The sequence below is a fragment of the Sus scrofa genome, chromosome 15 (assembly GCF_054392235.1).
Source record: "Sus scrofa isolate SSC_HxYL_T2T_F1_AM1 chromosome 15, Sscrofa_HxYL_maternal_Yorkshire_Landrace_v2.0, whole genome shotgun sequence".
Taxonomy (NCBI): domain Eukaryota; kingdom Metazoa; phylum Chordata; class Mammalia; order Artiodactyla; family Suidae; genus Sus; species Sus scrofa.
The window spans coordinates 113,550,687-113,577,619 of NC_139397.1; the positions used below are offsets into that span (position 1 = coordinate 113,550,687).

Genomic DNA, 26,933 nt, shown 5'->3' on the forward strand with positions numbered 1-26,933 from the left:
CAATTTTGAGAACCAAATGTTGTCGTTACATTTGAAAAGAAAAGTTGAAATAAATAAGAATACAATATTCAACTTCTATGGAAGGTGCCTAAAAAATAAAAACTGATTTTAATTCAATAAAATTTGGAATAAAATAAATCTTTAGTTATACCTTTGATTTTTAAAGGTATAACCCAATCCCAAAGGATTAATTAGCTCATCTTTAATAACTTTTTGATGTTCTCAAAAGTAAATTTAGAAATTGGAAAAGAGCAGATCAGAAGAAATCTAAATTATACCAAAAATAATTATATTCCTGAATGTAAGGCTTAGGAAAAAAGAAAAATAGTTATTTTTAAAGGCTGCATAATTTGATCTAATATTAATATATCAATATTTCTGTACTATTTTGTTTTGCTTAGAAGCAAGGTACAGATCGAACTGAGCTTGGGTTTCCTTTACAAAGTATAAGCCCATAAATCTATAGCTTAATATATTTTAGGATATTCACGATGGAAGAGTTACACAATTCTGCTTTTGAGATTCCTCTTATATTTCTCAATTCCCTAGTCAATACCCCATTTGAGAATATCCTTAATGTGAATCTTAAAATTAAGAAATATTCTCATATTCTAGCAAGAGCAGACAAAATTTGGAAAAAGGAGACTGTTGCCAATTAACTATAATGAGTGAAAATAAATCTCAAAGTTTCCAGAAACAAATGATTTCTATGGAAGTGCTTAATCTCTAGAAATTGTTATAATTGTTTTATTTTTGATGAAATTAAAGCTTTTATAAATGTTTGTTGAACTCAGAGAATATAAAAACAATTCATGGCCCACTGACATCTTTTTAAACAAAGGAAAACTGTCAACACTTAGTAGAGTTTTAAAATTTCTCAAGAGAAAAATTCAGTGTCACATTACAAAATTAATTTGAATTGATTGGCAAAACACTAAGATTAGTAACATTAATTACTTAGAATGTGATGTGACATTTTTTGTACTTTTGTGAAAATAAAATTACTGTATTCTTTTTGAGTCAGACTCCCATCATATAAAAACTCTTAACCCTTTCATTGAATTCAGAAAATATAATGTATTTGATGCTATGTTACACAGGGTTAATCCATTCTCCACAGTGGAGTGCACAAGTTTGAGCAGTAACATATTCTGTTCCACTATCATCCGTATAAAATATTGTTTACACTCCAGGACTATTGCTTCAGGAAATTATTGATGAGAGCAGCTGCTCCTTCAGAAGAAAAGTAGAAAAGTCCTTTCTGTCCAACCAGGGGCATTTTCAGTCCCCTGCTTTATCTCTATGGCACAGAAGCATGCAAGATTGGATTTCAGACTTTGAATATAAAAAAAAATAATAAAATGAAATAAAAATCTTTAGAAAGGAACTCTTTAAAACTTCACTTGGGAACTTTTGTCAAGCTCTGAGCCATCTCCCTTTACTCAGAATTCTTTGTTAAAAATGAAATGAAAAGCAGAGCCTAAGCTATACAAGGTAATCTCTATCCAACTTCAAATGCAACTCATTGCTACTGAACTGAACATTGTAATTGCAATTATAACTCTACACTGGTTCATGCATAAATTATTCAAATTCTGGCAATAGATTATTCAAACATTATCTCCAAGAAACACTTCTGAAAGTTCATCAACAATTATTCTACAACCCATTACTAACAAACGTCCTGCAATTAAAAGCTTAATGTATTTTTAAGACCCCGAAATGGTCAATAAAATTGTTTTAACATAAATCTATTTTTAGCTATAATTCACTATCAAAAACTTATTTCTTGCCAAATCTCAAAAAATTCAAAACTGTCTCTGAAAAGGTTGAGAGTTTATCTACATTGTTCACATTGAGTGTATATACTTCAAAAGATGAATATCTTCCATAAAATATGAAAATATGAATATTACTGAAAAAGGAGATTCTCAATTATTGTTAAAATAGCAGTACAATGCCAATTTGACTTACCTAACTGACTGTACCCACCATGCTCAATAAAACCATATTTCCATGTAAAAAGTTGAACCAAACATTAGAATAACTTTCAGTTGAGTTCTAAAGTTAAAATCATTTGGGCTTGGCTTTTGTGTAGGTCGCTAAAATTCATAAACTCTGCACTATGCTGTTGTTTATGTTGTAGGCTCTATGAATTTCCTCTTTAAGGATTATTTAATCCACAGCTTACACAGACACACCTGAGATCTCTGATTGCCTTCCCAGAGTATCACATCAAGTTAGTAGCATAGAATGCTTTCTCAACTATTATTGTCTGTTCCATCATGAATGTCACTTACAGTAGCCTTTTTAATTCATTAAAAAAAAATAAACTAGAGATTCAATAAATGCTTACTGCTTAACCTCTGGCCAAGGAATTGATTACCTACCTTACTGAAAAGTCCAAAGGCTGATCTTGTTTCCCCCATGACTGGGTCTTTCACACAGATTTCTTCTCATTGGTTCGGAGTGCATCATATCTGTATTGCTGAGCCAAGCACTGGGGCAGCAGAAACATTAACTCATACATTGGTTTGGCTGGTGTCACGTGACCAGGAACAGTTTATATAAGAGTTATAAATCACACTATTATCTCTTTTTGTTACATGTATGTTTAAAATATAACTATTCCTTTATTTTGGCTACACAGATGACAAAATATCAGGAAAGTGTCATTATACATTATCTATATTGTTTAGCCTTTGAATGAAATTTTCTCTTCCATAACTGAATGAAAATATTCTCATGTGTGAAAAGTAAAGGACTATGCTTTGTCTTATTCTTGACTCACAATTTCCTCCTACTGAAGGGAAGAATTTATAGGCTGTCCCTAATAGCTGTCATTCTGCCAGCATGCAGAGGTGCATAGTATATACAAAATATGAATTTCTGTATATATGACTATATTTATACTCCACATCATTCCCTAAAGGATTCCAGTATGGTTTAAAAGAAAATATGTTCTACTACAAGATGAAACTGAATGGAATTTGGCATATGACTAAATAAAAACAAAAGTAGTACGATAGCAGGAATACAAAAAAAGCATCATAATAACCACCGTTAATTTGCATATAATTAGTAGAGTAACAGTGTAAAATTGCTTTTAAGCTTCAGAGTAGGAAGAACAAGGTGAACATGATCAACTTTCTAAAGATTCAGAGTTTCTGTAAAACTTAAAAATACGCCCACAAAGAGAAACTGCTTTACACAGTTAAAACCACCACCAATATCTGCTTTTTCTTCCTCACTGAATGGAGCCAAGAACATAAAAATGTGGCACTGGACAGAAGGTAACCTTGAAGAAAGTGCCCTGAGATGGTAGTTATGATTCTACAGTAATAAGCAGAAACCTCTAGCCTTATTTTTATTCTGCTTATGAAGCCCTGTAGCAGGGAAAGAAGGGAGATGCAGGTTAAGGATATGCCATAAACTAGTCAATGTACAGGTGTGAAATGGATTATGAAACTATTAGGGGAATTTTTGCTGCCAGCAAAAAGACATTCCTGTTTATAGTTTATTATTTGGGACTTTCCGAGAAGTAAAAGACACCAGCAAAATCCTGTCTTCATCTTTCTCTTGTTATTCAAAAAATTAAATTGCATATCAAAGCTTGCTTATCAAAATTATATTTATCATCTTTCAAACACATTAAGATGAAAATAACTAGAAAGTGTATTTTAAAGAAATAAATAGCACTACCTTTCTTCTTTCAACTTTGCTGGAGAATAAAGTGACTAGATTTTGGATTTGCATCAATGAACAATTTAGGAGTTATGAAGAAGACACTAATTGTTGATGGAGCAACCTTTGCTGAAGAACACTCTTATTTAAATAAGCAGTGCCTCAGGGTATTTTTGTCAGTCTAAAGAGAGGCATTTTATTTCACTCTAGGAACTTCTACAGTTCAATGTTGCATTAACTGAAAAAAAAAAAAGTTTTAAGCAGCACATTTGCTTATGCATATGAGTAGAAAATCTCAATAGAGATATTAATTCTGATTTTTTGGATAAAAAAATAAAAGGGCAAGAGACCACATGGGACTGCATTATAAACAAAAATAGAGAAAAACCATAAAGAATTTCACAGAAGAGCCATTGCCACAACAGTATTACATATTCAGCTTACCTGTATTACATAGTCTGTAGTTACATCAATTAGTGATAAACTCATTAACCATAAAAAAGCACCATCATTTTACATGTGATCCAACAAGAAGATGCACTCAATTCATATTTACTGAGTGCTTATTATATTTGAGTTGCTTTTCTAGACACAGAAGCCAGAGAAACATCAAGATTTTTATAAATCATAACAATTCATCAATATTAAATGTACTCCAAGAAGTTAGCATTAAACTGGAGAGGAACATAGTTTTGGATCTTTCTATTTCTTAGATTCAGGTTTTGTAATGCTGCATTTTTTAATGAAGAAAAATAGATGTGTTGTTAGACCACAAAATGGAGAATAACTGTAATTTCTGAGGAAGATTTATTTAGATGGAGTGTTTGAACCTAGAGTGAATAATGAAGAGAAAATGGGGGATGGTAAAGGACCAGTTGCAATGAAGTAAAACTTATTCCTTGCATTGTGTGGGCTACTTAAGTACTGTAGAAAAATGAAATCTGAAGAGTTTTGTCTACATTCAACTTTGATAAAGAATATCTCTGGGAGTTCCCATCATGGCTCAGTAGAAACAAATCTGACTGGCATCCACAAGGACACAGGTTCAATTCCTGGCCTTGCTCAGTGGGTTAAGGATCTGGCATTGCCATTAGCTGTGGTGTAGCTCACAGATATGGCTTGGATCCCGTATTGCTGTGGTTATGGTGTAGGCCAGCAGCTGCAGCTTTGATTTGACCCCTAGCCTGGGAACCTCCATATGCCATGGGTGTGGCTCTAAAAACACAAAAGACAAAAAAAAAAAAAATTCTGCATTGAAAACAGATCAAAAGAAATACAGCAAAATATTTGGATAATGCGATTATGGTTATTTGCATCTTATACATTTCTTCACTTTCCAATTTTTCTGCAATAAATGTTACCTCTAAAAGCAGGAAAAAAATCAATAAATTATATTTTTAAATGAAGCGTAATATAACACGAAAACTAATAAAAATAAATCTGTATTTGCTTTTATATCTTCAAAGTACATTTAAATTATACTTCATATTTATGTAAATATGTATACACTTGAATGCACACTTATATACATATTTTGCCCATATATTATACCCTCAGCACAGAGTTACTGGTTTCCACTTCAATGTAAAGTCGAAGTTCCATTAGCCCAGGATCATACTGTGAAAACTACCAACTGTTAATAGTGATGAAGACATCAATTTTCACATCTCTGGTCAAGATTATGGAATGCTTAAAATAATCATATATTTCCAAATGTAATACTATAATGTACATTTAAAATTTTTATTAACTCTGAAGCTTTGTGTATTAATTAGTTAATGACTTTTTGTAAATCAGAATTCGCTTCCAGTTCCTGGATCCTCATGGTTAATTCCTTGCCACTCTGAGACATATAGGAATTTATTACTGCAAACCAAGCAGAACTGCAGGTAACTAGTTGAAACTATCTAAGATCCTTATCTGCTTAGACATTCCACATAAATATTTATTCTTTGGAGTCCTCCCTACCAGAAGATCTTTTCTAAGGAAGTAAGCCACAGGTACCTTCTATTCTCATACTGTAGAAACCTACTTAGCATATGTTACTACTATTAAAAAAAAAAATGGCTCAAGAAACTGGGTGCAGAGCCCCTTCTGCAGGAAAATTCGATGGAGTTTTTAAATTTTTCTCCTGTTTTTCTTTGCCATAGCCCAAGCAACCTTCCCGTGTCTTGTGAAAACTTGTTCTTTTACTGTATATGTTCTTATATTTTGCATGTGTGTTTGCATGCGGTGTGTAATCTCATCTTACATATCTTAACTTCAGACTGCTTCTGCAATATCCTGCCTGATTCATTCACTTTGACCTAATTCTCAGGGGTATTCTATACCTTCTTTCTGACTCTTAAAAGGAACCCACCTTCCATATTTTACTATGCAAATCTCCTGAGAACTCTGAGTTCACTATAACTTTTCTCCCACCACCTAAAAAGATCTATGACTCTAGTAAGACTCTTTTCATCACGAGTCCCAACATACATCACCCCAGCTTCAACCCTGTTTACGTTGGTCACTCACTGGGCTTCACATGTACTCTATTTCTGCCCAAGTCTGGAAACATTCAAGATTCAACTCTAGGCATTTCTCCTGCATAAAGTTTTCCCCAATACTTTTCCCACCTCGATCATTCTTTGGTCAGGCAGCTGTTAACAATGTGTACATGATCTTTTGTTTTTGCAGTACTTTCTATTCTTATTTTACTCTATTTTACATGCTCATGTATTATTGCATTAGAAGCTTCTCACAGAATTCATTGTAGGCAGTATTCAGCTGAACAAAATGAAGTAAATAAATACTTAGTAAACTGAATTAAATACATACTTGTGTGGAGTCCTAAAGAGAGAATGAGAATATGGTTGTTTCAGATATTTGTCTCCCTATCTTGATAAGACAGACCCAGCTAAGTTCAAAATATACAAGTAAATAAATATTAAATTTCTTTCTTTCTGATGTAGCCATTCTAGAGTATTTTAATCATACAAAAACTCAGTATGTTAATACAAAATTAGTGTTCTGCCAACATCACTTCATTTTTAATATTTTGATAATCCTTGACCCAACTGCCTTCATTGGTGCAATGCTCTAATTCAATCTCTTGAGAAAATGTGTTTATTCCCTAGTCTTTTAGAAATTAAAACCTCAGTTTTCTCTGGCTGTTTCTTCATAAGTGCTTTCTACTCTAATGCATTATTTAAAGTAAAAACATGTGTACGAGGCTATTTCGATTGGAAATGTTATGTTCATTTGTTTTCAGAGATAGAAAAACAAGAATACAATCATCACCTTTGTATATTTAAATAATTCACATTGCCAGAGGTCCTTTGTGCTTACTAAAACAGGGATGTATTTCATTAATCTTTGAGAGAGTATATTAAACAATGGGTTGCTAGATACAATTTTCTTTCTACATTTCCACTACATTTCCCTTTCTGATATTAGATATTTAAAGCATTGGTGACAATGAAACTTTAGTGGTGCATTATTTTATCGGGAAGTTTTTATTTCCCATGGGGTAACAGCCTTTCTAGAAGCACATTCAAGATCATTTCTAAGGATTGTTTTCATTTGTTACTAAGGAGATCTCAACTAGGAAGTAAGCATCAGGGACATTTTCTCTTTGCAGCTAAATCTACAGCACCTGGAAGAGTCCCTGGCATTCAACAAATATTTGCTAAAGAAACAAAGGCTAGGGAGTTCCTGTCTTGGTGCAGTGGAAACGAATCCGACTAGGAGCCATGAGGTTGTGGGCTCAATCCCTGGCCTGGCTCAGTGGATTAAGGTTCTGGCATTACCATGAGCTGTGGTGTAGGTCACAGGTGCGGTTTGGATCTGGTGTTGCTGTGGCTCTGGTGTAGGTTGGCAGCCATGGTTCCAATTAAACCTCCTAGCCTGGGAACCTCCATATGCCACGGGTGCAGCCCTAAAGAGACGAAAGACAAAAAGAAAAAGGAAAAAAGAAACAAAGGCTAAATCAGCAAAGAAGATTATTTTCTTCTGTACTGTGTTTCTTCTTATGCCTTTCTTTTTTTATTTTTACTTTTTTTTCTTTCTTTTATTATTATTTTTTTTTATGCCTTTACCTGTGGCATATGGGAGTTCCTATGCTAGGGGTCAAATTAGAGATGAAGCTGCTGGCCTACACCACCAGCACAGCAACACTGGATCCAAGCTGCATCTGTAACCTACAGGGCAGCTTACAGCAACATGGATTCTTAACCCACTGAGCAAGGACGTGGATCAAACCTGCATCCTCAGGGAAGCTATATCAGGTCCTTACCTGCTAAGCCATAACGGGAACTCCCTTATGCCTTTCTTAAAAGTTCCTAATGTCCCTTTTCCTCCCATCCCCAGCTCTTGAATACACATCCCATTGATACCTTCAGGAACTAACCGACAGAAACAGCTTTAAACTGTACTTAGTGATAGTAGAATACTAGTTGATGTGGACAGTGCAAATATTTACAGATAGGAAGCAAATATTTATAAGTATTATATAAGCTTATTACCCCTCCCCCCAAAAATATTGCTTGATTTTCTCTAGGTTTAGCAAGTTTGCATAAACATAATAGAAGTTAAGATTTGAAAACTAGTTTCCTATAAGAACCTAGGAGGCAAGCAAATGCTACCTCTCCACAGTTAATGTCTCTACAGCATGAGACAAAAAGAGACATAGAGAAAGGGAGTGATAAAGGGAGGGAAAAAGAAAGGGAGGGAGGGAGGGAGGAAGGAAGGAAGAAGAGAGAAAGCCTAATATCCATTGTATCAAAATACGCTATTTATTTTTTAAAAAAATCAGTTAGCTGTTTTATACACTTGTAGTTGCCAAGGAGAAGGGAGAGGGAGTGGGATGGACTGGGAGTTTGGGCTTAGTAGATAGATGCAAACTATTACATTTAGAATGGATAAGCAATGAAGTCCTACTGTAGAGCACAGGGAACTATATCCAGTTTCTTGGGATAGACTATGATGGAAGATAATGTAAGAAAGGGGATGTATATATAAGATGTGTATGTGTATATATGTATATTTATGCACATATATATATATGCATATATATATATATATATGACTGGGTCACTGTGCTGTACAGCAGAAATTGGCACAACATTGTAAATCAGCTATACTTCAATAAAAAAATTTAAAAAAATCAGTTAGGTGTTTTAGATCACATGGATTTAAGCAACTAATTAGCTTGCAAATATAAATGTTTCACTTAAACAGATTTGTACTATCAATATAAACACTTGTTCAGAAGGACTATCTTCACATAAAGATGACAGCATCTGAATAAATCACCAGGAAAATCTTTTAGAGGTTTTAGAGTTCTGACTTTTTAAATTATATTATACATTACTAAATACCTTTTTACATATGAGTGGGTTATTAACATTTAAGAAGCAAAGCCAATTCATATTTAACTTTTGTTGCAGGAGCTCACCATGGGGCAGTAATTCCCTTAAAAGAACAAGGAAACTAGGCACCTCCAGCTGTGATAGAAATGGGATTGGAAAAGGGCTCCTCCCTCAGCTCACCTTTTCATTGTTTCCATGTCTTTTACTGTAATAAATCACTTTAAAAGGCATTTTTTACAGTATCACTTCTGCTTACTTTACATGATCTTCAATTTTGGATACACATCAGTATACTGAGATATAGTTTGCATTTTTATAGAAAGCTTTATTCGAAGTTAAATTTGTTTTTTAATGTTAAATCGGAGAACTTCATTTTTTTTTTTCTTAAAGTGTTAAAAGTGTTCACGTTTTAAACCTTGAGACGTAGACACATAAAATAGCAATATAAATGGTTTTGGAATTTTGCTATCTAATTACTATGCTAAAGAGGCCAGGTCCCTTTATGTTTTGTTTTTGTTTTCTTTGTTTTTACTTTTTAAGACCATTTATGCAGAACTATATAGACACTAGACACACTGAAAACTATTGTATATTTTCAGATAAAGTAACTAAATTTTGTAACCATATGGAAAGAAAGCATTATACTTGAATACACAAGAAAGGAAACAAAATTTTATAGTAAAGAAAGATTTTAAATAATTTTTCATGGAATAAGTAAGATGTATAAAATATATCATGTGTGTACATAACCATACTCAAATTTTGATATTGCTTTTATAATAATTGAGATCATACCCATAACCTTCCTATACTTTGTTTTTCTCACTCCAAAATGCATCATGAAACTACAGGTTAACTAGTAGAAAACTAAATCATTATTTTTAATGGCAGCATAATGTTCCATGGTGTGGATTTTCCCCCTAGTTTATAAAATCACTCCCTGTTAACAGGCATTCTCTTCATTTCCACTGTTTTTCTTTACTTATCTTTTACTCAAGATATTTTCACATATTTTATTAAGTAATGATGCATCTGTTCATCTATACAGTAGACTCCTGCAAATAAAATTAGTAATCAAAGGTTATGCATCTTTATTTTAATAGATGCTGACAAATTACTTTCTCAAACAGAAGCATTAACGTTCACTTTTCCTAGTATGTGAAAGAGTAAACTCTTCTCCACATCACTTTACATCACTTTTTTACCACTGATGGAAAATATAGGGTTGTGTGTTTTTTGGGTTTTTTTTTGACAGATCTATGAATATAATGAAATATCTTGTTTTCTGTGTTTGGCTCAATGTGTGTGTATGTGCATGTTTCTCTATCACACTTAGCCAATTTTTTCTCACATTTGTTGACCATTTAGGTAAAGATCTTTGCTATTTTTTAAAGACATTAATTCCTCTCATCAGTCTAAAAGTGCTGCACAAGGTATTAGCAAGTACAATCCAGAAACAAATAAAAATGAAAATATATGACTAAAGGTGTATTCTAGGAATGCAAGAGGAAGTCCATTATTCTACATATTAATAAAAGAAAAATATATGATCATATTTATAGGTTATTAAAAGATATTTGATAAAATTCATCAATAAAAGCCTAAATAAAATAACAGAAAAAATATGCAACTACAATAGACAGTCTTACCACTTCTCAAAGGTATACATTATAATAAATAAATAAGCACTAAAATCTTTCCAGTTATACAGGGATGAACGCTATTACAATGTTAAATACTGCCTTGAAAGTTTTAACAAAAGCAAATACCCAATAAAATCAAACAGCTAGCATTAGCACCAGAAGAGACTCAATAGGATACTATTTGAGTAGTAGAAAATCCAAGATATGAAATGTTCAAACAAAATTATTAAAACACTTTGCGAAGGTAAAATGACGAAACATAAACATGCAAATCCAAATAGCTTTCTCTATCCTAGCAATAAATACCAATAATGAAAACACAGGGAAAATCTCTTTTTGATAATGATGAAATCCAAAAGATATTTAATAACAAAGATATCAAGGAAGAGCAATGTAAAGAAAACTATAAAATGTTATTTAAAAAAATAAAAGAAGATATGAACAAATGGAAATCATACCATGTTCCTGGGGAGAAGGAGAAAAGCATTCCTGCAATGCTTGAAAGTGGACCTGGTGCTCACATGTACTCTTCTCAAAGATACTCAACTTCATAGAGTAACACCATCAGAAACAGCTATGCTATCACCATGATGAATAAATACAAAAACTAGAGTACTACCTAATTTTTTTCTAAACACAGACAAAATGTGAATACTGTCCAAATAACAAAACTAATCACACCTCCTACTTCCTGGTTAATATGAGTACCTGCTTCTTCTTTACCAATTACAGCTCCGGCCTCTCTTTATTCCTCCTGCCTTCTAGGTGAGATCTATTATTACCCTCAATGGCAGAATCTCTCCTGCTTCCTTACAGGATCCAATCCAGGACAAAGCCAGACGGACTGCCTTACATCCTCTCCAAGATCACTTAATAGATCACTTATATAATAGATCCTTTTTAACTCTGAGACACCCTATGGCTCCCCATGATGTGTGTTACCCTTAGTTGCAAAGAACAATAAACCCAACCTTTTCAACAAAAGTTCATTTCCAATGGTCTTCAGCTGGGTGGGCATTGACACTGAATGGGAAGATTAAGAGCAGAACCTATCAAATTTTTCCAAATTAATATTTATTTTAATGTTTAAAGCAATTACAATAAGTGCCCACATAATGTGTGTTGTGGGTCTGGATTTGCTTAAAATGATCTTCAACTTAATTTAAATTTCAATTAAATAATTGAAATTCTTCAGTTTCATTCTTCAAACAAAGAATGTTTAATGACTGAGTAGGCTAAAAATATACATATAAAGAACAATAGAAAGGAGGAGGGTATATTTATAAAAAGGCAACAAGATGGGTCATATGGAGATAGAACTGCTTGGTATATTTACTGTGGTGATGGGTACAAAAACTTATACATGTGATAAAATTGTTTAGAACTAAATATACACACAAATTAGTGCAAATGAAGCTAGAGAAATCCAAGCAAAAGTGGTGAATTTTATCAATGTCAATATTCTGGTGTGATATACTGTAACTCTGCAAAATGTTACTATCAAAAAAAAAAAAAAAAAAACTGGGAAAAGCATTCAAAGCATCTCCCTGCATTATATCTTACAACAACCTGTGAATCTACAATCATCCCCAAATTTTCAACTAAACAAAAAAAAAACGAATAGCAAGATTTGTGCAGGAAGGGAACTTACATTATCAGAATGAAGACTTTACTCCAAAATCAGTGAACACAAACAGTAGGTATTGATATGAAAATAAATCAGTCAATGGACTAAATTATAAAATCTAGAAATATATTCATATACACACTATTATTCATAAATATTTCCAATTCAGAGATTATTATTTACATCAGTGTTTCAAACTTCTGGAAAGCAATATATAGCACTATGTAAGTTATTATCATCTTATCCTCTTATCCTTTTAATCAAGTAATTTGATATACTGAAGGTAACCAATTACTCAATAAATATAAGCAACAGTGTTGCTACACCAGAATAATGCAAATTCTATTTTCAAGTTGAATATTACATATAAATCTTGCTTTTTGAGTGAGAAATTACAATTTCAGTGTATTCTATAGAATTGCTATCAGTGCTTTTATTTAAACACTGGAAAGTAATGTCTAGTATGAATACATATGTTTACCGTTGTCGTACAAAACAAAAGAGAATCTCTTGATCCATGTGACATTTAAACCTCTCAAGAAAGATTTCATCTATGAAAATTTCTCTACAAGGCCAAACCATCACTCTCCTAATCTCAATTACAGAAAATCAGATAAATCTAATACCTAAAACCCCTTTCCTAAAACTGCCTTATCTCTGGGAAGTAGGTTTCTTGTTCCTGCTCTCTTGTAATTTATCTTGAATTCTTTAATTCCTTTTCTGGTCTCCTTAATCCTCTTAATTACAGCTTCTTCGAAACTCACTCTTATGTACTCCACTTGCACTATTATCAGATCATTTCATTATCAATTATCTGTAAAATTAGTTCTTAAATTATTCTTGGTTTTTAATAACTTATTGTTCTCACCCATCAACCTTTCCAATTCTAAGGTAGTATTTTTAGATCCATTTCTTATTCTCTTTCTCAGAGTCATTAATCAAAGACCACACTGATTTTCTTTTCTCATAAATACTATGAAGTGCCCTACCCCTACCTCTCCTCAGGATCCAGAGCCAAAAACAGTCTTTCTCAAAGTTAGTGGGCCTAGGAATCACTTGCGATATGTAAATTTCCACCTCCGTTTCCTTAAATTCTGACTAGCTCTATGGTGGGAGTCAAGAATCTGTATTTTTTTCCTGAAACATTTATTTTTTTTTCTCTATTTTTCCTAGTTTCATTGAGCTATAATTACACATAACAAGAAATCTATATTTTAAACAAGCACCCTATATGATTCTGATATGGGACATATGTGGACAATTATTAAGAAACACAGATGGAAGGGTAGATAGTTTCCATCAGTGAGCCTACAACATCCTCACTGGAAATGTCTCAGTGTTTTGGCCAATAATTGAAGGAATCTAAAGCTTCTTCTAAGCAAGGCATTGGGACAATATAGTTAGTAATAAGGGGATATGAAGGCCGCATGAGCTCAAACAACTGTTTTCCTAACACTAAGCCTCAGTTTCTTCCTCTGGCATATGAGGATAACATCTACCCCACTGGGTAATTAAAAGAATTAAATGAGATCACCTGTAAAATGTTTATCTCAGTCAAACAGAGTATAAGCAATAAGTAAATATTAGCTCATATTTTTCTACTGGGAACTTTTCACACTTTTCTTAGATGTTTTTATTCTTAATAACTGTTTTACATTTCTAAAAGAGCATGGTCTGAGTGGAACATCTTACATAGTCCTGGGATCCTGCAGATGCTTAAATGATTATTATATTGGAAATTCAACAACAAAATATTTTGTTTTCCTCCTGTGTTTAATTTTTCTTTTTTGACCTGATGAAAATTCTTAGAAATCTGAGAGGAAAGTATCATAAGCATAGTGTCTGCTGAAAAAGAAGACAGCTTTCTCATATTACCATATTGTACTGACCCTTCCCCATGTCCCAGTATAGTCCCAGAGAAAAACATTTTCCCCTGTTAGAAACATAATAGTATCACAATGTATAGCCATGGATCTGTTTGCTCTGTAAGCAATATAAATATTTCACCTTTTTCAACAAGTTTGAAAGGGGAAACACAAAAGAACTGTGTTATCCCATTGAAAGTCTTATCAGAGAAGACTGTTCCTATATCACCAACAAGGTCCTGGAGAAAAATCACTCACCATTTGCAGTCCTAAAAAAAGAAAGGGAAAGGCAGACTACCCTCTTCATTCCAATTATTATCTTGACAAAAGGATTTCACAATTCACTAACTAGACAGCAAAAAGTATCTAGAGAGTACACACCTGGAGAATTCTAGAATGCTTCCTCTCTAGCCTCAGGAAACAATGTACTAGTCACTTTACTCTACAAGTGTCAGACACCACGCCTACCACACTCAAGGAGTTCTTGGTCTAACAACAGGTCTTTAACCAATACTTTCTCCTCCTCCTGGGTTGTACATTTCCCATCAGCTGTCTGTATCATCATGGCAAGGTGCTTTTCTTAGAACCATGCTTCTTTTTCTGAATATTTCCTTTTTCCCCCTTTACTTACTCTATCAAAACTGTCTAATTAGCTCAGATGTCTGGGAATACGACTACCTTGTGGCTAATATATTACACAGATCAAATATAGTCATTTTAGCTCTAGTCAATCTTTTTCATTTCATTTCTCTCCTAAAAGGAGAGGTCTGAGAAGAGGCTATCACTCTCTTTAAATCATGTTGCATATGCAGCCATAAACTCTGCATTCCACTAACTGCCAATTACATATTCATTCAGTAAAGCAAAAATCAAGCAGCTAATATGAGCTAGGAATGCTTTCATATTCTAAGCATTTAGAAGTTAATTTTAGCTAATATTACTGAGTATTTATGCTATTCCAAAAAAATCTTCATGCCCTTTACATAAATTAACTCACAATAACTCTATAATTAAGGAACTATTATCTCCAATTTATATATAAGAAAGTTATATATATATATATATATATATATATATATATATATATATGAGAAACAGAGAGGTTCTATATATTTGCCAAGGTCACACAGCAAGTAGGCACTGGAATCATGATTAAAATCCAAGGAGCTTGGCTTCAGAGCTCAATGTGCTTAATTAAGCATTATGAACTTTACCATTCTGAGAAAGTTTCCATGAGACTGAGAGCCCATTGTCCTAAGGGGACAATAGATGTGGAAAGAAATACCAATAATAAAACTTATGAGCTACACAGTGAGTTCTGTACCCTGAAGGATATATGCTTCTAACTTCTGGGATTCCTCAGCCATCAATCCTTTTCATAATTGCTCTAGATGAAAAGAGCAATCACCTTGCCCAAATTCAGACCCCTTTTCAGCACAGCTCCCATCCCAAGGCTGATGGACATGGAGAAGGCTATTCAAGCCTCACATCTTTTCATGGAGCTCACTGGAACTCTCTTTGAAACTACATCTCAGCTTGGTATCTCCCTCTGCTCAATCCTGCTCCTTTCCCTTTGCTTTCACAGATATTAAACTTCAGAATACTCACAAATAAACATCCTGCATCCTAATCTCCAGATCAGAAAAGAGTCTGATCTCAGTGCTGAATAGTAATCTCCATTTCAGAATCTGATACGTGGGAATTCTGACCTAAGACATGCTATAGTAAATTAAAATTTGAATGAGTTGAAAAATGATAAAGGAATTCATTAACTTCCAGAGGAAGCTCCAGGGGCAGTGGGTAGGGCTGAGAGAAGAGTATCTATTCTAGTCTTAGTTGTAACTAGCCACCAATGTGGCTAGTTTCCATTCAAAAAAAAAAAAAAGCAAAACTCTTTGTTAAGGGACATCAAATAGCTCATAGAATCTCTAAGGGGGTTGGTCGGCTCTGAGATTATCCCTACACATGTGTGTGATGCACCATATGCACATCTCTGCCTCAAACATCCCAGCATCAGTCAGCAATCCTTACATCTGGGATTGAACTCCAAAACATTTGCTACTGCTGCCCAGGGAATTGTATACCTTCACCATAATGCTTGTTAGAAAACTACTTCCCCATGCAAGGCCACCTTGTAATGCTGCTCATCTCTGAGTCTACATCTGATTTGTAAAACACCTTTCAGCTACCTATACCCTAGCCTAAAGGGCATCTCAGGAGGTGCATTTTCAGAAGGTGGGACTTCCCTGAGAAAGTAACAAATTGTAAGGAGAATGTTCAAAGATGGTGGATAGCCATCAACCACCACCCACTAGAGGAGGATTACCTGTGTTTTCCTCTTCATGTAGCAGGGAATCTGTGCAGTCTTTCTGGGTTATGTAGAGTTCCACAACAATTGGAAGAGAAAATTAATAGCCAGTCTCTCTTCCTTAACCAAATGTTTACTGCTTTTTTCTTGACATACCCACAGAAAGTAGAATCAGATTAATTATATATATATTTATCATGTTTTTAAAGCATTTTGCCATTCCTCTTAACTTGTTCATCCATTTTGAATGGTTTCAAATTAAACTTTACATTTTAAATTCATTGTAGATTTTGTACTGTACAATATCGTGGACTAATTATCGATGAATTATGCTCTTTAGAGAGGTAAATAACCAAATGCTTTCTCCTTGCTGAAAAGAATTGTGGAATTGTGGTATACATTTCTGTATTTTACTCATAATCACAATATAATTCTATTCTTTATTCATAAGACTAGGTCCATTCTGTATTATTTCTGATTTAAACCAAACTACCTTAGTTGAAAAGAATATTTATCATAATTATTATTAATTGGTTTATAATAAAATCTCTGCTGCCATTTTATAATACAAATTATAATTTAGTCTCATATACTCATTACCATTCTAAACTTATTAGTTAAAAACTTCATATTCTAATCTCAATATTACTCTGCTTTAGTCAAACATAGGGGTGATTTGTAAAATTATGATCTCAAGTACAAGATCAGGCAGCAGGGGTTAATATTTCATCTCATCAAGTCAGGTTGATGTTCAGTATCTTTTGTCTTTGAACTGCTGACAGGCAAACAGGCTCAAAGGAAGCAGGAGACTCTGGGTTAGTCAATCTGATTTGGCAAAAAATTTTTCCACATAAGGCAAAACACACACATTCACACACACACACATGTACACACACACACACACACACACAATATTTAATTTAAAAGGTCTTTGGGGAGTTCCTGTCGTGGCTCAGTGGTTAATGAATCCGACTAGGAACCATGAGGTTGTAGGTTCTATCCCTGGCCTCACTCAGTGGGTTAAGGATTTGGTGTTGTCATGAGCTGCGGTGTAGGTTGCAGACGCAGCTCGGATCCCGTGTTGCTGTGGTTCTGGCATAGGACGGTGACTACAGCTCTGATTGGACCCCTAGCCTGGGAACTCCATATGTTGTGGGTACAGCCCTAGAAAAGACAAAAAAAAAAAAAAAAGTCTTTTGGTGTTCCCTGATGGTTCAGCAGGTTAAGCATCTGGCATTATCACTGCTGTGGTACAGGTTCAATCCCAAACCCTGAAACTTCCAAATGCCAGAGGTGGCCAAAAATTTTTAATTAATTAAAAGGTCTCTTGATGGAATATTTTATGGGACTGTTTGTTGTAAAAAGCTACTATATATTAGGTTTGCACAAATGTTTAGCACCTCTTTACTACTTGATCTTTTTGGGATCTAACTCAAAAGCAAAATTACATGTTATAGCAAGAGCATTAATAGTAATTACCTTAAGAACAGAAAAACAAGACAATTCCACAGCTTTCCAAAATCCTACTCATAAAGTAATTTTAAAGGGTAGGGCATTTGCCTAAATGGATGAGATAAAATCTTTGTAGCTGTCTTCTGAGTCTGAACTTTTCCTTACATGTAAAATACCGATGTGCTTGTACGGACTCAAAGGGATTAAATGTGATTTGCATCTGATAGCTTTGTTTCTCATGGTAATTATGTATCTAGAAAAATGAAAGAATGTAGTTTCTGACAAACTAGGCATTGGCTTCGAAAATCATTTTTTAATTAATAAGTGATATGAAAAGGAAAATAATATTTGACTATTGAACTGCCTATACAAAGAAAAATCAACAAATAGATTAATTGAAAAAGTCATTCCATCTAGTTTGGGGACTTGGGCTGGGAATAAAAAGAAAGGCATGATTGACATTTCAGCTTTTAGTTAATTGCTTTGGCACTGTATTCACACAACATGGCTTCATTGTTTTGCTGGCACTCCTGAGCAATTCTTTACCACCATGTTACCCAGGTGAAAAGCACTGTGAAATAAACAAAGAAATAATGAAAAAGTTTTTCATATCATTATAATAAATTTATAAGTATACTTAATGTCAGGATCGTCTATATGCCGATTTCCTCTAGCAATGTTGAGCAACTGGAAATTACAGCCAAACAGATAAATTGAAAAATTCAAAGCTTAGTAGAAAGGGAGCTGGACAGAAGCAAGATCAGATGACAAAAAAGATTAAGTACAAAGAAAAGATCTGCCATGTTTACTGTTTTAGAAGAAAGATTAATAGCTAATGCTTTATTTGAAATAACATGCAAGAAGATTTCAGCCAAAAAAAAAAAAAACAACTAATTGTTAGTTAGACATAGACAATACGTTATAGAGCCCAAAGATTGAATCCTGTCTCTACCACTTCCCAGATAGAAGACTATACTCATTTAGCTTCTTCCTCAATAAGATGAGGCAAATGCTAACAACACCTGCCTCAAAAGATAGGTGTTAGGATTAAATTTCCTTCAATAGAAAATACCGATTTTTTTTTTTCTGAGACGGGTATAAGTCACTGTAACACTGAATTCATGGCAAAAACAATAAAAATGAACATAAAGAATGGTAGACCAATTAATAGAACTTGAATGTGCATTTAATGGCATGAAGCATATCCTGATTAAAAACTAGCCTATCTAAAAGAGATTTACAAGGGCCTTAACTTCTCTGATTTGGTCTACTCTAATGTAATCGTCAAACCACATGCACCAAATCCAATATTCACATGCTATGAGACCTAGAGAGGTTTCCACTATGAATATATACATATATATGTGTGTGTGTGTGTGTGTGTGTGTGTGTGTGTGTGTGTGTGTGTGTGTGTGTATTTTGCTTTTTAGGGCAGCACCCACAGCATATGGAAGTTCCCAAGCTAAGGCTGAATTAGAGCTATACCTGCCAGCCTAAACCATAGCCACAGCAACCCAGGATCCAAGCCACATCTACGACACAGCTAGCCATCTTCTTAGTAATAATTTGGAAATAGCCTAGCAGTTACTGTTGTCATTTTATGTCTACTTTAAGGACTCAGCTTTTTAGGGGTTTAGCAACCAGCTGCAGTTTGGCCCAGATTTTAAAAAATAGTATGGCAGTATGTGTGATCTATATAAAATACAGATATATAAGATTCATCCTTCTCTCTACCTCTTCTTCAACTTCTGGTTCTCTCCTAGCAACTTTGCCTCCTGGTTTCATGTCTATCAAGTCCTTGTGATAAGATAACTTCGATGCCCTTGATGCAATTTACATAAAATTATTAGTCTTAAATAAAGTCCATATTGCAATTTACATAAAATTATTAGTCTTAAATAAAGTCCATTCCAGAGTATGCAGGAATCTGGGCATGAATAGGTATCTGGTAACCCTAAGAGGATGGGCATCAGTCAAATGGGATGTGATAACACTCAGAGAAAAAGGCAGGATGAGAACAGAGAAGAAATTTCAGGCCAGGATGTGGAAACTACATTCCAGGCAAAGACCCTGAGAACAAGATTGGCAAATGGAAGATGGTTGATTACCTAAGACATCATTTCACCTAATGAAAGATCTTAAAGAGCTCTGTGTGAGCTCTGATTTGAGTGAGTACTAGGATAATCTGGTTTAGTTAGTCTCGGCATTTGCAATTACAGAGCAAAGTCTTTCCCTTCCATATCCTATTTAAAATGGTGGCTGTTATCTTCACTTATCACCTACAGTTGCTCTGTCCAACAATATCCTTATTTGAATGCTCTCTGACACCATAGAGTGGTTTGAACAGCAATATTCTACTCCCTTTCTTTGCTGGGAAAAAAAAAAACAAAAAACATAGATTTATAATTGGACAGAGTATTTTTGTCATAATCTTTCAAGATAAGACAATGAGCTCCTATGACATCACTCACAGATATTCCTGTTTCAATTTTTTGTTGCTATTATATATCTTTTATTTTTAGGGCCACACCTGAGGCATATGGAACATTCCAGGCTAGGGGTTGAATCGGAGCAGCAGCCACCAGCCTATGCCACAGCCACACCAGATCCAAGCTGCACCTGAGAACTACACCACAGCGCATGACAACACCAGATCCTTAAGCCGCTGAGCAAGGCCAGGGATCGAACCTGCATTCTCAAGGATACTAGTTGGGTTCATTACCACTGAGCCATAATGGGAACTCCAGTTTCAATGTTTTAATCCCAATAGAGAGAAGACTTTACAAATACACTGAAGCACCAGTGTTTTCATAGGAAAATTCCGATATTCCTGAATGATTAATATATTTCCTTTCCTCCAAAACAAGGCATGTTCCTCTTTTCTAAAACACTTATTCATATTCCTGCTGTGTGGTTATTCATAATAACAAATAAGTATAATAATTTAGAGAACTGTGGAAAAAAATTCATTCTCTAAACATCAAATTTAAATTGTGATTTTCAGAGAGTTCCCATTGTGGCTCAGCAGTAATGACTCTGACTAGTAACCATGAGGATGCAGATTTGATCCCTGGCCTTGCTCAGTGGGTTAAGGATCAGGCGTTACCATAAGCTGTACTGTAGGTCGCAGAAACAGCTCAGATCTAGCATTGCTGTGGCTGTGGCATAGGCCAGTGGCTACAGTTCTGATTTGACCCCTAGCCTGGGAAGGGGTCATGTGCTGCGAGTACAGCCCTAAAATAAATAAATAAATAAATAAATAAATAAATAAATAAATAAATAGTAATTTTTTCAGACTTGATAGTCCCAAAACTTTACAGAGAATTTAGCATCTGCATCTAAGAGAACAGCTCCCACTATCACCTTTATATGGATAACTATGCGACCAGCTGTATGTCCAGCCCTGGTGTCTTGAGCTTTTGTCTGTTCCCAGTTGTTTTGTTTTTTAGTTTTTTTATTTTTTTCCACCGTACAGCATGTGGACCAAGTTACACATACATGTACACATCATTTTTCCTCCCATTGTTGTGTTGCAGTGTAAGTATCTAGACATAGCTCTCAATGCTACACATCAGGATCTCATTGTAAATCCATTCCAGGAGCAATAGTTTGCATCCATTTACCCCAAGCTCCCAATCCCTCCCAGTCCCTCCCTCTCCCCCTGGGCAGCCACAATTCTATTCTCCAAGTCTATGATTTTCTTTTCTGTGGAAAGGTTCATTTGTGCTGTATATTAGATGCCAGTTATAAGTGATATCATAAGGTATTTGTCTTTCTGACTTATTTCACTCAGTATGAGAGTTTATAGTTCCATCCATGTTGCTGTAAATGGCATTACGTCATTCTTTTTTACAGCTGAGTAGTATTCTATTGTGTGTATATACCACATCTTCCTAATCCAATCATCTGTCGATGGACATTTGGATTGTTTCCAACTCTTGGCTATTGTGAATAGAACTGCAATGAACATGTGGGTGCATGTGTCTTTTTCAAGGAAACTCTTGTCCGGATATATGCCCAAGAGTGGGATTGCGGTGTCATATGGAAGTTCTATGTACAGATTTCTAAGGTACCTCCATACTGTTCTCCATAGTGGCTGTACCAGCTTACCTTCCCACCAATAGTGCAAGAGGGTTCCCTTTTCTCCTCACCCCCTCCAACACTTGTTATTTGTGGACTTATTAATGATGGCCATTCTGACAGGTGTGAGATGGTATCTCATGGTAGTTTTGATTTGCATTTCTCTAATAATCAGGGATGTTGAGCATTTTTTCATGTGCTGTATATCTTACTGAGAGAACAGTCTATTCAGGTCCTTTGCCCATTTTTCCATTGGGTGGTTGACTTTTTTGCTGTTGAGTTGTAGAAGTTGCTTGTATATCCTAGAGATTAAGCCCTTGCCTGTTGCATCGTTTGAAAGTATTTTTGCCCATTCTGTAAGTTGTCTGTTTTCTGTTTGGTTTCCTTTGCTGTGCAAAAGCTTGTCAGTTTGATTAGGTCCCAATAGTTTATTTTTGCTCTTATTTCTGTTGCATTGGGAGAATGACATGAGAAAATATTCATGATGTTGATGTCAGAGAATATTTTGCCTATGTTCTCTTCCAGGAGTTTGATGTTGTCTTGTCTTATATTTAAGTCTTTAAGTCATTTTGAGTTTATTTTGGTGCATGGTGTGAGGGTGTGTTCTAGTTTCAATTGCTTTGCACGCAGCTGTCCTGTTTTCCCAGCAATTCTTCCCAAATAGACTTTCTTTTTCCCATTTTTTGCTCTTGCCTCCTTTGTCAAAGATTAATTGACCATAGGTGTCAGGGTTTATTTCTGGGTTCTCCATTCTGTTCCATTGGTCTGTCTGTCTGTTTTGGTACCAGTACCACACTGTTTTGATGACTGTGGCTTTGTAATATTTCTTGAAGTCTGGGAGAGTTATGCCTCCTGCTTGGTTTTTGTTTCTCAGGATTGCTTTGGCAATTCTGGGTCTTTTGTGGTTCCATATAAATGTTTGGATTGTTTGTTCTAGTTCTGTGAAAAATGCCAGGGGTAATTTGATAGGGATTGCATTGAATCTGTAGATTGCTTTGGGTAGTATGGCCATTTTTAAAATATTGATTTTTCCAATCCATGAACATGTAATATCTTTCCATTTCTTTGCATCTTCTTTAATTTCCTTGATTAATGTTTTATAGTTCTCGGCATATAAGTCCATTACCTCCTTGGACAGGTGTATTCCGAGGTATTTGATTTTTTGGGGGTGCAACTTTAAAAGGTATTGTATTTTTGTATTCCTTTTCTAATAAATTTCATTGGCAGTAATAGAAATGCAACTGATTTCTGAATGTTAATCTTAAATCCTGCTACTTTGCTGAATTTGTTAATCAGTTCAAGTAGTTTTGAGGTTGAGTCCTTAGGGTTTTCTATTGTCCCCAACTTCTTAAGTGATCATCTCTGCCTTGGTGTTACCAACCAATAACTCAAAATTATATCCAAAACGCATATTATCTCCTTCACAGAATCTATTCTTTCTCTTCTGTTCCTTATTCCCTCTGATTTGAATGATTATTAACATACTCTCCCTGTTCAAAACTATAATAGATTACTTTACAAAAACTTCCTTTTCCATATTGAATAGACAACCAAATTCTGTGGATTTTTCTTCAACCATATCTTACATTTTTCCTTTTTTTCCCCATTCTTAATATATTTTATCATCTCATACCTAGATAGTAATAGACATAGTCCTTTAAAAAGCCTTTGCTTTCCATTTTGTCCTCTTTTCAATATATTCTGAACACAATGCTTCATTTCTCTTCCCACTGATGATATCACATCATTCACTCTACTCAAAAACTTTACATAGCTTCCTATTGCCAATTACATAAAGTTCAAAAACTTTGCTTATCCTGTTAATCATAGCCCTCTATGATCAAATCATAATCTATCTTTCTAATCTTTTCAATTTGTGCACATTTCACATAAACCTATAAAAATTATTCACTGGACTGCTTTTCACTGCTTTAGCTGTCTGAACATTGTTGAGGACATTATTTAGATCTTTTCTAAAAAACTGCTTGTAATTTCTTTTAAACTTTGTGGTAAAGTTTTGCTTCCTCTGAGAGGGTTTCTTTGTTTTAACAGAAGAGTTTTCCTTTTTTTGTTGTTTTGTTTTGTTTTGTTTTGCTTTTTAGGGCTGTACCTGCAGCATATGGAGGTTGCCAGGCTTGGGGTCCAATTGAAGCTACAGTTGCCAGCCTACACCAGAGCCACAGCAACACCAGGTCAGATCTGCATCTGTGACCTATACCACAGCTCACGGCAATACCGGATCCTTAACCCACTGAGCAAGGCCAGGGATCAAACCCACAACCCTCATGGTTCCTAGTCAGATTCATTTCTGCTGAGCCACAATGGGAACTCCAACAGAAGAGTTTTATAAATGACCATATTCTCTTTAATTATTATTATGCCTGTTACGTTGCTTAGACAAACCTGTAGATCAATTATATCAATATACATTTCCACCATGCTCTAAATATTTCTTTCTCCCTAATCATTTAAAAAATGTCTATTTCTATTTTCTAACATGTTCTTTATTATCTGTAATTTATTAGTTGTTTACTCTGTGTAAACCCCCTAAAATATTTCCATAATGAGGTAAAGCAAACAAAATTTTATCCAAACTAAATTTATTTTCTTGGGCCCATAGAATGTACATAACTATGTGTCTATACAATTTATGCCCATCCTGCCTCAGCATCTCTAAACAGAGCTGACATGCTAACATGTCTCCAGGAAATCTCCCAGTCCTTAAACTCTTATTTATGATTCCCTACTTAGTATTCCTGGCTAATTTCTTTCATATGGTTTCATATTGAACTTGGCTCTTGCTTCTCTAGCTTATCCACACAACACTTCCCCTTAGGCTTGGAACTGATATTCTTCCTCCACCCAGGGGTCCCTGCCAGAGCTTAGAACACCGGGAAACTGCCTGTAGACACGCTCACTTCTCCCAGTAGGAGAGCAAGATCAGCTGTATTCATTAGAGGAAAGGTCTCACTCTAATTTACATGTTTCTAAATCCTAACCAATCTGCATTCAGTGCCTCGCATTCACCTCCCCCATGCAGTCCTTCATAAGCCCTATTCCTCGGTAACCAGTCTTCTGAAATATTTGGCACTTAAATGCTTTTCAAATAAAGTCCTATTTCTTTCTATTATAACAGGACAAATACAAACAAAAAACGAACCTATCTATGGAACCGATCTATGTCCTATCACGGACATAAAGAACAGACTGGAGGTTGCCAAGGGGGAGGGGGAGGGAGTGTGATGGACTGGGAGTTTGGGGTTAGTACATGCAACTATTGTATTTGGAGTGGATAAGCAATAAGATCCTGCTATATAGCACAGGGAACTATATCTAGTCACTTGTGGTTGAACACGATGGAGGATAAAGTGAGAAAAAGAATGTATATAAGTGTGTGTATGACTGGTCACTTTGCTATGCAGCAGAAATTGACAGAACATTGTAAATCAACTATAATAAAAAATTTTTTAAAGAGGATTATTCTCCATGTTCAAATTAAAGGAAGCAGATTTTCCTCCCCTCCTTTTTCTTTGAGCATTTATGTGTACTTTTAAGTACTTTCTTCCACTCCCCTTATTCTTTTGAAAACCAAATAGTCCTTTTGTTGACCTTGGAAAGTCTTTTTCAAGGACTGGGAGCCATCTTTTTGAAATGTAAATGTCAAGTGAGATAGCACCCCTGTCTCCCAGTTTCTGTGAGACAGTAGGAACCTAACTTCAGTGGATACCTTGCTCCAAGTTGCAAAATTCTTTCCTGTCAAAAGAAATGTTTGCTTTGCCTCTTGATAAAGCCAATGAGCTAACACACCAATTACCATGTAAAGTTAGGATGAACTATATGTGACAGACAAATGGTATCATGAAGTCCTCTTACTTGAAGACTAATGATTGCTTATCTTGAGAAGATGTATATAATGGATCATATCTACTTGACTATACAAAAGGGTAGATTCCTTTCTGCCTTTGCCAATTGCTTGTGATATGCATCACATTCAGTTTAATTTTGCTTATTCAATAATAAAAGTGTTTTCTTTCTCTACCACCTTTGTGGAAGGGATTTCTGAGTTAGAAGATTTTGTTTTGGATTATATTTCCCCATCTCTATACACATAGATATTTTGGGTGTTTCATTCCCCTTATAAACTACTATAATAGAGTTGAATCTATCACACTGGATGTTCAAATAATGTCATATTTCAAACTAACCTACAAAAATTACAAACTATTACCAGAATTAGTAATAGATATAATAGAAATCAGTATAGTCTTCAATAGTCAAATGTGGGTAAGGCCACACACACACACACACACACACACACACATCACATCACATCCACACACATCACATCACATCCACACACACACCTTACTACTATGTTGTATATGATAATGAAACCCAGTATCTGACAAAAGATAACATCTGATTATATTCTGCTACCTATACAAATATTTCTCAACAAGCAAACACAAAATGTTACACTCAATAATTTGATGCAGTCTCAGATCTCTATCCCTTTAAGTGCTCTAAAATGTATCAACATGAAAATCTGGTCAAGGCAGTTGCAGCAATAATTCTAGCAGTAAAATTCGTCAAACCTACTAGCCAAGTGTCAGATGAGGGAATCCTCCAAAAGTCTCTGAACAGATGAAATCAAATGGAAATCTTACACTTAGGGTATGTTTCTGAAGGATATAGGCTACTGGAAATCACTCGATTACTTTATCTGATTCGTAAAGAATAGGATTATATATTTTTAGTGAATCCACATACCTTGAACAGTATTTATTTCACTAGCAAAAGTTCAGTAATGGCAAAATTCTGTTCTCCATTAGCTACAGAGCACACCCTGAGGGGTTGATGGAAAATTTAGACAGCTGAATTACTTTTGTAGTGCAAGCTTTTTATGAGTCTTTCAAATTCCTG

General features: G+C 34.7%; 1 protein-coding gene across 1 annotated transcript in view; it reads right to left on the reverse strand.

The window, feature by feature from the left end:
* Positions 1–26,933, reverse strand: part of LOC146396059 (uncharacterized) — a 174,856-nt gene that overhangs the window by 22,292 nt on the left and 125,631 nt on the right. The window lies entirely within an intron of this gene.